The sequence below is a fragment of the Pinus tabuliformis genome, chromosome 2_1 (genome assembly GCF_031772625.1).
Source record: "Pinus tabuliformis cultivar Carrire ecotype Pingquan chromosome 2_1, CPIR1, whole genome shotgun sequence".
Classification (NCBI taxonomy): Eukaryota; Viridiplantae; Streptophyta; class Pinopsida; order Pinales; family Pinaceae; genus Pinus; species Pinus tabuliformis.
The window spans coordinates 788,419,004-788,430,999 of NC_142299.1; positions in this window are offsets into that span (position 1 = coordinate 788,419,004).

An 11,996-nucleotide genomic window follows, 5' to 3' on the forward strand; every position below is an offset into this window, starting at 1 on the left:
GTAAAATAAAATAATATAGTGACTATTAATGAAGATCTTGGTCTCGGGGGCTATTTAATTAATTATTAATTAAAATTTAAAACAAAAATAATGTTTACAAATAAAAAATAAAAATAATGTATATTTTATAGGTTTTATAAGGCCAAGGCAGTGAAAAATATCCAATCTTCAATTAGGCGGCATTTGCAAACCAAACAACCAAATGAGATCAAACGAGTTTTGATAGGAAGATAAAAATAGATCAAGCTCATTGAAGCAATCCAAACTTAGAAAATCATAAAGCGACATGACCAAGATTCAATGAAAGGGTCCCCATAATGAGAATTAAGTGAAAAGTGGGGGGGGGTGTGTTTTTACCACACCAATGGCGACACACTGGGAAGAACCAGCTATCGCTGGTTTATTATTAATGAAATCCTAAAAGGAAAAGGAGCAAGGCTAAATAAAATCAAAATGATGAGATTCCGAGTCTATGAAATCCCTCAAAACAAATTTTAATCATTTTGGACATCTCTTGTAGAAATCATAAGTGTAAGATCGTGTTTACAATAACCATTAATTAATGGTAGGAGAAAAGTTTAGCATTGTGCTTTGTAAGAAAGATGAACTCTCATTGTCACAAGTAGAGTCATTGCTGCCAGCAAGTGTCCATAGCCTGTCCATAGCCTCGATAGGGTTATCGTTTTAACATAAAGGAATGTTAGTATCCCATCTACTATTTATTATTTCAGAGAAGACATAATTCATTAATAAATTTAAAAACCATTGTCCTGGCTTGGTGACTAGAAATGACAATGGCATTCACAAGTGTTTATAGTCATGAAAAAGGCAGCTCATGACGAGATCTCTTGTCTTACAGTGAAGTGTTGTGGGCCATTATCCTGGCTTGGTGACCAAATACGGTAATGTCATAACAATCAAATCCCATGATCACAGTACGCTAGCTCATTACGGAGACCCACTATCTTTCAAGTTTTTCACAAAACATTTAATTTACACTTTAATAATTTGTACGAATAGATGGGGAGACAATTCCTCTCCTTAAGAGATAGGGTGACATGGAAGAGTTATAGAATACTAAATTGGTATGTTTCTTTTGTAACCTTAGTATCTTTTTTACGATATGACTTATTGTAAAGTAGTTTTCTTATGCGCATTAAGGTAAGAGAGCATTCAAATGATAATAAAAGATAACGATGTCAGAACTTCAATATGAGCGTGGAAAATAGCAGTTTGATGTTCTTCCTTTTCCTAATGGATTCCATTAGATAAGAGTAAAAAGTTCCCAAGTATTAAACAAAGCTGGGTTGAAATGAACTCCTTAAAAAGGATTGGTAATATTACTTAAATCAATCCGAGGTAAAGGTCAAATTGGGACTCAAGGGATTGCAGAGGTAAGAAGTGAGATGTTATTAATTCAAACCCAAAGTCAAGAGCCAAGAGAAACTAGAAAAATCCAAAAACAATTAACCACAAAAATCAAATCATAAGATAAACAATACTCATCTTAAACAAGTGAAAAGAACGATCTTGACGTAAGAAATTACGTTTCTTGTTAAGAACAATTCCAAGCATGTTAATGTTGCCTTGCTTAGTGAATATTACTTATTAAAATGAGTTTTCTAATCTAATGGGAGTTACGATAAAAATATACTTATAAAAATTCAAACAGGGTTTATTTACTTTTATAAGTTCAGCTTCCAAATAAAACATATAAGTTTTCATAATCATTTTTCCATAATAAATGAAACCTTTCGAAATGAGAAATAAAATCGCCCAGAATGTGTTTTCACAATTTTCCACATTAAAATTTTCACAACGGCTTTATTAGTAGAGGTTGGTCTTCCAAATTATTCCATAGAAAACTTGCAAGAAGACAAACAAACATAAGCAAGAAAAACTAAAGAAGAAAATAACAAACTAAAATAAAGCACACAAACAGATGATAATGAAGATATAAATGTGTACCTAGAAGAATTCGATTATAGTTTTACTTGAAGAATATTCATCTTCTCCCATGTATTAATCAAAGTTCGAAACCATCTTCTTATTTAATTTAAACTAATTTCTAAACTAGTCCTAATCCTAATCATAATGCAATTATGTTTACAAAAAGGTAGAAATGAGTGTTATAATTGAGTTAGCAACCTAGAATATGAGGTTAACCATTGTAAATGATAATGATCAAATAAAAATCTTCACGAATGATAACCCATTATAAGTAAGATGATAACAGAGTGAATGGTAAAAACTCATTCCTATTCATTAAAATACCATAACTACATTATTTTAGAAGAAAATAAAACAAACTAAACAAAACTAAATTTCTTCCTACTCTAACTCTTTTGAAGGAAAATGACTAGGTATAGTCATATTTCCAATGTAACCAAGAAAGTTATGTATTCCCTACAGAAATATACACTGCATATGCTAGAAAAAGAAAAAGATCAATAATTAAACTATGCAGAAAATCTCTAGAGTTAGTATGCATATTAATTTCTAAAAATGAAAATAGAAGAAATTTAAAATTAGAAAATTTTATGCTAAAAGAATTTTCTAATTGAAAATAAAATCTATTGTAATATGTACAATCCAAAGAGTTAAAGATGTTACCTTTAAGGATCCACCAAATTCTTTTTTTTTGAAATTATACCAGATGGGAAGTATTAACATCAAATGTTTCTAAGAATTTACAAAACCTATATTTTCCCTCGTGAGACATTGACCATCATAATGAAGAGAAAAAGCAGAAATATCCTTAAATTCATTTATTATATGTACATTAAAATCAAGGCAATTGACCAACCCATGATTAACTGCAAGAGTAAGAGAGTCGTCAAATGATTTCAACAAGCCTTCAACATAACAAATATCATAGAAAATACTGTCATAATTGATATCGAAAAATTGAAAGGAGAGTTGATGATTCAAATTAGAATAGGAGGAAGCATGTTTTTGTTTAAAAATTGAATCAAATGATCCAAGCTCATGATGGTTAAAGATCACATCCTTTTCCAATGATTTATGAGAATCTTTAATATTGTGAAAAGGATGTGTAAAGGTTTGCGAGAGATTTTTTGGCGAAAATCACATGAGAAACCAATTTTCGACGCGTTTCGAACCAACTAGTGTGCTTCATCATCAGGACAAGTTGAAGAAACAGATGCAGCTAAGCATGTTAAATAGTCTATGCAGAGAATCCAACGACTAAATCGGCCAACGGCTAATTTTGACCTACGGACCCAAGTCAAATTAATAATCATTAATTTAATATTATTATTATTTTTAATATTAATACATAAGTTTTTTTTTTTTAGTTTTAAAAATTAATTAATTAATTTATATATATATATATATATATATATATATATATATATATATATAAAAGTTATGATATTTGATTGTTAATAAATAAAATACTTATAGTGGTTAGTTTAAGATAATACACTTATTTATTTAAATTATTTACTAAATATTGTTAATATAAAACATAAATACATATAATAATATGTTGTTAGGGACTTTTCGATGGTTATCTTAAAAAATAATTTATTAATAATATATATATATATATATATATATATATAATTAAAATCATAAAGTTAAGGTTAAAATATCAATAATTTAAATGGTTAATTAGAAAAGGTAATTTATTTAATTTAATTAAATTATTTATTATTATATATTAATAATATAAGTAATTTTTAGTTTAATTAAATTATTTATTAAATATAATTAATATTATATTAGTAATATAGTCTTGATATTAATATATTATTAATATTAGTAGTCAAAATATTGTTATTAATTAATATTATTATTATTCTTAATATTATTACTATTATTATTATTTATGGAAATAAGTTAAATTAGATCAAATATATAGATAAATAAAATACTTTTAATGGTTAGTTATAAAAAATTTTAATTTACTTTAAATTATATATATATATATATATATATATATATATATATATATATATATATATATATATATATATATATATATATAAAGTTATAATATTCGTTTATCAAGATAAAAGTAAGGTGAAAGATAATTGAAAAAAAAAAATTTACCCTAGGGGACCAATCCCTTAAAATAAAATAAAATAAATAAAAATAATTTAAAAAATTATTAATAAATAATTAAATTTTTAAATAAAATAAATAATTAAAAATAGTAAGTTAAATTAGATTAGAGGAATTAAAACTAGGACTATTTTTATATAAATGAATATAAAAGAAAGAGAAGGTATGAATAAAAAATTAATATAAGTCAACTTTTAAAAAAAAATAATAATAATAATAAATAAATAAATAAAATAAAATAAATAAAAATAAATAAATAAATAAATAAAATAAAATAAATAAATAAAAATAAAATAAAATAAAATAAATAAATAAATAAATCAAAATAAATAAATAAATCAAAATCAAAATCAAATAAACTAAAAATAAATAAATAAAAATAAAAATTAATAAATAAATAAATCAAAATCAAAATCAAAAAAAAAAAAAAAGATGACTAGAACGAGAGTGCTGGGACCCAACACCGTCTGATTTTCCAGCCATCATCTCTTTTGAGATTACTCGGCCTCTTTTCAATCTCAAGCGCCTCCCTAAATTTCCGATGATGGAAGTGCGAAACCTTAACAATAACACTAGCTTCCTCAATACAAACATGATGATTGGTTTCCTCAGCATGCTCAGCTTAAGTGGAAGACTTAGTTCGCCTATGCTTAAGGTCTAATGCATGTTCACTAATCCTCTGATTAATGGAGCGACCAGTTTCCCCAATGTAGGGGGTCCCACAGGAACAGGGGATCAAGTACACACCTTTCATATCTTTAGGGTCGATAGGATCCTTCGCTGATGGGAGGGACATGCGAATGGTGTTCAAGGGCCTAAAGGTCACAGGGACACTATGCGTCCTGAGAATCCTACCAATCTTATCAGTAGTCCCCTGAACATACGGAAGATGGACAGCTGGAACTCGCTCCTTTGGTTCTCGTTGAGACAACGAATTCTTGGAAGCTTTAAGGAAAGCCCTCTAACCCATGAATCTACTATAACCATTCTCAACAAAGACATCAAGGAGATGGCATTTTTCTTTCTCAAAACTCTTCTTATCCGAGATCGTTAGAGCCCGAGTAGCAAGGGTATTGAGAACACCCATCTTTTTAGCCGGGAGATGATGGGAACTGGTAAGAAGATACTGCTCAGTATGCGTTTTCTTCCGAAAAACTTGGTGGCCGAGGGAACCATCACTATTCTTAGAAATAAGAATATCGAGGAACAGAAGGCAACCATCGACCTCCTGCTCCATAGTGAACTTAATAACAGAGGATTGATTATTGAGATGATTGAAGAAGAGATCTAATTCTTCTTGGCCGTGAGACCAGATAACGTTGGTGTCATCCACATATCTTCTCCAAAGCTTTGGCAAGAGCCGGGAAGAGTTTAGAGCCTTGGATTCAAAATCTTCCATGAAAAGATTAGCAATGACAGGGGAAAGGGGTGAGCCCATGGCAACCCCGCAGGTTTGCTCGAAGAACTCTACCTCAAAACAGAAAAACGTAGAAGTGAGACAGATCTCAACTAACTTAGCAGTGTCAGGATCTGTTAGGTGGTTGATCACCTCCATGGCCTCACCAATAGGGATGCAAGTGAAGAGGGAAACAACATCAAAACTAACAAGAATGTCCCCAGGGTCAAGCTTGATGTCCTTGAGCTCCTTGATGAAGGAAGCAGAGTCCTTTACGAAGGACTCAATACGACCAACCAAGGGCTTAAGCTTTAACGCAAGGAACTTAGCAAGGAGGTAGGTAGGACCACCAATGGTGTTGACAATGGGCCTCAAGGGAGCCCCATCCTTGTGAATCTTGGGGAGACCATAGATTCTAGGTGTGATAGGGTTGCTTTCAATGAGTTTATGGTGCAGGGAATTCATTGAGCTGATGGATTTAATGGCAAGCGCCACATTCTTAGCAACCTTTTTTAAGGGATTCTTAGGAAGATTTTTGTAGCTACCACTATTATGGAGATGATCCAACATCTTGCTATGGTAATCAGCGTTGTTCAGAATGACGGCAGCACCACCCTTGTTTGCCTTTAAAACAATGATATCCTTGTTCTCGTTTAAGGATTGGAGAGCGGCAGATTCTTCCTTGCTAAGGTTGCTCTTAGGGGGCTTAGAATTTCTTAAGACAACCGCACAATCTTGCCTAATGGTGTCCTTGACCTTATCAGGTAAATCCCTGATCCCAAACTCTATGTCACAAATGATATCATGTACATGGATTTTCTTCGGAGCTAAGGCAAAATTTAAACCTTTGCATAAAACTTTAAAAACAGAAGGGGGAAAGGAGAAACTGGAAAGATTTAAAACCCTATTATTAGAACGAGGAGAAAAGCAATGATTATAAGCATCATTCCTATTTTTCCCCATGCTAGAAATATTAGCATTAAAAGATGAGTACTTATTATTCGAATTCTTATTGTTTTTATTATTAATGAATCTATTATAATTATATTTATTATTATAATGATTATTAATAATATTATTATTATAAATATTACTATTATTATTATTCTTGATAAAGTTATTAATATTATTTATATCAAAATTATTAATACTATTATCCATATCATTATTATTACAATAGTAAATATCATTATTCGTATCCTTATTATTCTTCTTAATAATAATATTATTATTAAAATTATTGTTCATATCATTATTATTACAATGGTAAATATCGTTATTCATATCCTTATTATTCCTATTAATAATAATATTATTATACATGTCATTATTATCATTTATAATAATAAAGTTATTATTCATATCACAACGCTTATCCTTATTACGATTATTATTATCGTTAGCAATGTTATTGTCATTCCTATTATAATTAAAATTCATATTATAAATGCTACTATACGCTGATTTGTTAAGAGCACAATCATCGACAGGGCGGGGAGAAGAAGGGACCGAACCTTCATTAGCCAAACCGACTCCTGGCTCTGCGGAACTGCTACGAATCGAGGAAGCAGAGCCGTTAGGAGAAACCGAAGACAAAACCGCTGGATCGGAAGCGATGAATGCTGGTCTGGATCACAGAAGCCTCAGCTCTACAACGTGTAAAGGTTTCTAAAGTGATATCAATAAGTGATTGATAATTTAAAGATACTCCTTGCATTTCATGATATAATTCATTCTTAATATTTGAACTATTAAATATTCCAACAGGTTAACACATACAATAATTATGATATCCAAAAATCAAATCATCAATTTGAATTTCACTTGATAATTTGTTAAACGGTTTTGATTTTAATAATGTGTTATATGTTGACAAAATAAGATCTAGATCATTTTCAGAAGAATAATTATCATTATTTTTACTCGTTAAATCCTGATATTATGTATAATTTGATTTTATTAAACATGACTCATTATCACAAACATTAGGAGGTACCATAGAATCACTTTCAGATGTAAGATTCTCTCCTGATGTTGATGGTTGAGGAGGATTAGAACTTTCATTTAAAGGTTCAATAGGATCAATTTTAGAATCAAGATTTACTGATGGTGATTCCTCTTTATGTTCACTATAAGTTCTTATGTTATGTTCTTGAACAACAAAGGTAAATTTTTCGGTTAAAACTTGGTTAGGAAGTAAATCATCATGACGAGATCTGTAGCATAATAGCATAAATTTATCGGAAAATTTGCTAACAGTTTTATCGTCAAATATTGTCAAGTTATCAAATTCTGAGCACAATTTTTCATAACTATAATTATGATTAATGTAAAAGAATACTTGCATGAAGCGATTCCAAGAGTGAATGCACTTGGCTAGTAACATATTGTACCATTCCCAAATTCTTCTTTGAAGCGTGAGAGTAAACAACCTGCAAATTTCATTGTCTTTAGTGATGTTAAAACATTTGCATTTGTGTATAAATTGGTTAACAAGATCTAAAGTAGAAATAGTGTCGCTCTCACCATTATATTGCAATTCAGATATGGATTCAATTTGTTTCTTTGACATACCTCTGGTAGGCTTGCGTGAGCTAAAAGCATGACCCAAACTAGGAATGCATGTAGGATCCATGGTTACTTAAAAATGTTAAAATAAGACTTCACACAGATCAACTAGCTTGGGAACTCCTTCTAGTGCCAAAAATATTGATCTGCAAAAATGGCCTAATCACATTTTCGGGATACCACCTAGTCAAGATCTGTAACTTAGATCTATATCCGTTGAATGGTGGTTCCAACTGGTTCTATTGGGTCCAGTTACTCTTTCTAGATATCTATGTTGGCTTATAATATTTCTATTATCTTACCAAAAGAAAAAGAGCAATCAAGATCACTCTCTTGCTACTAGCTTGGCAAGGAAGTAATCCCTTAAGTTGATTTGGGGCTCAGCCAAACCACTTCTAATAATAATTGGGATTTTAGCATGAAAAGCTTATGATGAAGACCTAGTTAAAGAAATAGTTCATTTAACTGACATTGTAATTGCATATCATGCTATGTTTAAGAGATAAATTAATCATAACTTCTGAATCACTAAAATTAGGAATTAGTTCACATAATGTTAATGGAAACGAAAAAGAATGAACCAATAGCATTAAGAATTAGTTCACATAACATTATTGTTTATTAAATGAGGATAAGATAACAGTTTTTTTGAGTAAATAGTTACTTAGAAATATGATCTTAATAAGTAATGGAAAGAGGTAAATGATAACATATTTTTGTATTGAAGATCAGATAGCTAATTTACAATATAATAATTAAACTTGATAGTACTGCACAATATAAATTATATAGACATAATTCTTCTACCAAAAAGGAGTGTAATTTGTTATTAAAAATAATATTATCTTTATACAAACTAATCAAACCTCCTCTCTTGTTCAATACAAGATTTGTTTCTCAACAAGTCTCCTCCAAGTCACAAACTCTGCTGATAGAAACAATAGTTACAATAGTGAAAACCTTGCTCCTCTTTACAGAGCTCAGAATTGAAAGAGACCAAATCCCAATCACATAAATCACATATCTGTGAAAGAATTTCTTATTCTAATAATGCCTCTCTTTTCTACTCTCTACTCTATCTCGTGCATTTCCTTCCTCCACGACTCAACCCAGAGATGAGTACTTAGACATGATTTAGAAATAATAACAATTTCGTCAAATCTCTCAATAGTAGAGTTAATTATAGCATATATGGATTTAATTGGAATTCTGACCAAAATTTAGATGAGAATAGTGGAACTGATTTTCCAGTTTTATTTTCATAGATAAGGATAATCCCTCTTGTCTCCTGCTTGTTTCGAACTGATAGGTGAAATTACATGCGAGGAACAACTGATTGAACAACTTTATTTTATTACAATATCCCTTTACCATCAGGAGGAATTCCATTGGTGATAGACTAAATCTGTTTCAATACTGGCCTTAATTGGAAATCTCTGTTATAACAGAAAACATAATTAGCCATAGTGTAAAACAAACTTTATAAAAAGACTCTAATTATGCCCAAAACCAATAGAAAAATAAAGCGATTTTTCCAATTAATATGAGAACGGTCCTTAGAAGTGATAAGTGGCAAAAGATGAGTGCTATTGGAGAAATGGATATCATAACTTTTAACGATGGACACAAATGAAAAAACATTGATATTGGGAGGCTGCGATATGGAGCGGACACGATATCTTATTGAACTCTTGTTAAATAGTGTATTAGGTCTAGATATCGAAGGTGGGTGGATTATTAGAAGTCTAAAGTCAGAGGGAGATGATTATCGAAAATTGAAAGTCGGAGGGAGATGATTATTGGAGGTTGGAAGGATTGGTTATTCAAAAATCTGCAGAGTGCCATATCGAAATATCGGTGAGATATGAATATTAGAGGTCGGATCGGGAGGTGCATTTGGATATTGAATATTGGAGGAAGTGTTGTATTAGAGTTTTTAAAATGTGTCTAAAAAAGGAAATATCTAATATGCATTACCTTTGATATGCTGGAGTAATGATGTGGAAGTGGTTTCTCAATCCAATAAACTACAACCACTATTAAATGGGCCCAGGACTTATGATATCAAGGATTGTGAAAGGAATCTTCCAATATCGATAAGTTCCGGGGTTGAGATATGTTACAGCCACTTTCTCAAAATACCATATCTGCTTTATAATATAAGCCAAAGTCGCTATTTGTAAAATAAAATAGTATAGTCACTATTAATGAAGATCTTGGTCTTGGGGGCTCTTTAATTAATTATTAATTAAATTTTAAAACAAAAATAATATTTACAAATAAATAATAAAAATAATGTACATTTTATAGGTTTTATAATGCCATGGTAGTGAAAAATATCCAATATTCAATTAGGGGGCATTTGCAAACCAAACAACCAAATGAGATCAAACAAGTTTTGATATGAAGACAAATATAAATCAAGCTCATTTAAGCAATCCAAAATCAGAAAATTAGCAAGCGACATGACCAAGATTCAATGAAAGGGTCCCCATAATGAGAATTAACTGAAAAATGGGGGTGGTGTGTTTTTACCACAACAATGTACTATCATATCTGTGCCATAAGGTTTAAATGAGAGATTCCACCTGACAAGAACCAACAATATATGTGTCTAATATGCGCAATAAAAACATCAGTCCCTATGGCGATTAGAAAACCCACTCTAAACCCATCAAGAACCAAAAATAGATCCAAGAAGTTCCATCAACAATGCAGTAATAGAAATAGAAAAAGAGAGGCAAAAAACATTTGCCTAGGATTTAATCTTGATATGATGAAATGATGGTAAGGTCCTGAATGTTATCAACAGGTGGGTCAATATGATCGTTGGGATCACCAATAAGGTTGGTGATATGCCTAGAGGCAGAAGCTAACACAAGAAAACCTTCCACCCAAGCCAACTTTGAATCAACATTATCAGGACAAAACCGTAGATTCCACAACATATGCTTAATATTATCGTTGGGATCACCAATAAGGTTGGTGATATGCCTAGAGGCAGAAGCTAACACAAGAAAACCTTCCACCCAAGCCAACTTTGAATCAACATTATCAGGACAAAACCGTAGATTCCACAACATATGCTTAATATTCTTCAGTGTAGAAAATAGATTATAACTTTCAACTTGTTTGTCTCTAAATATTAAATAGAGAAATGTATCCATTTGTTGATGCAAGGCGAGGGAGTACAAGAAAAGGATCCTATTCTTATGAAATCACCCTGGGTCCGATAAACTTTGCAAGTTTGAACATTTCGTCTGAAGCTGAAAATCAGAATGGTACAACTGATCCTCATAGTATTTTTCCTCCTAAAGAAGAATTTATCTCTTCACTTCAAGAGGGACCGCATTAAAAAACATTCAAACAGATTCAAGTGAAGAAGGCCATGTTCGCTTATAGCCAATCGAACTTATACCACCCCTCCTACTTATCATTATTTGATGATGAGGCATGATGGATGTAACAGGAGAGAAAACTAAACAAGGGCATGAACCATGACCTGCAAAATAAGACGATGGATAAACAACAAACCCTTTCTCCCTTGACCTCAAAACCTATAAATCATGCCCCCAACACCACGGAAGACAGCCAAATTTAAGAAAATGACCCAATTTTTGAAAACTCAATAACATAGGACTCTAAAGCCCCCATAACAAATCTAGACAATTATAAAACCCAGAACCCAAACTTAGAACAAGACCAATTTCCCTCCCCATAGTATAGAATTTCCTACCCAATTTGGGAGTGAAACAAAATAAAAGGATATCCATGAGATAAGAAGAAAGGATGCCCTATAATAAATAACTAGGAGTTCCCAGAAAAGAAAGTAGCTAATACCCAACAGAGCCGACACTTTACCAAGTAATATAACACCCTTATGAAATATAAAGGCACAATTAGACATAACCAAGTTGAAGACCAAATTCACCAAGATTATACA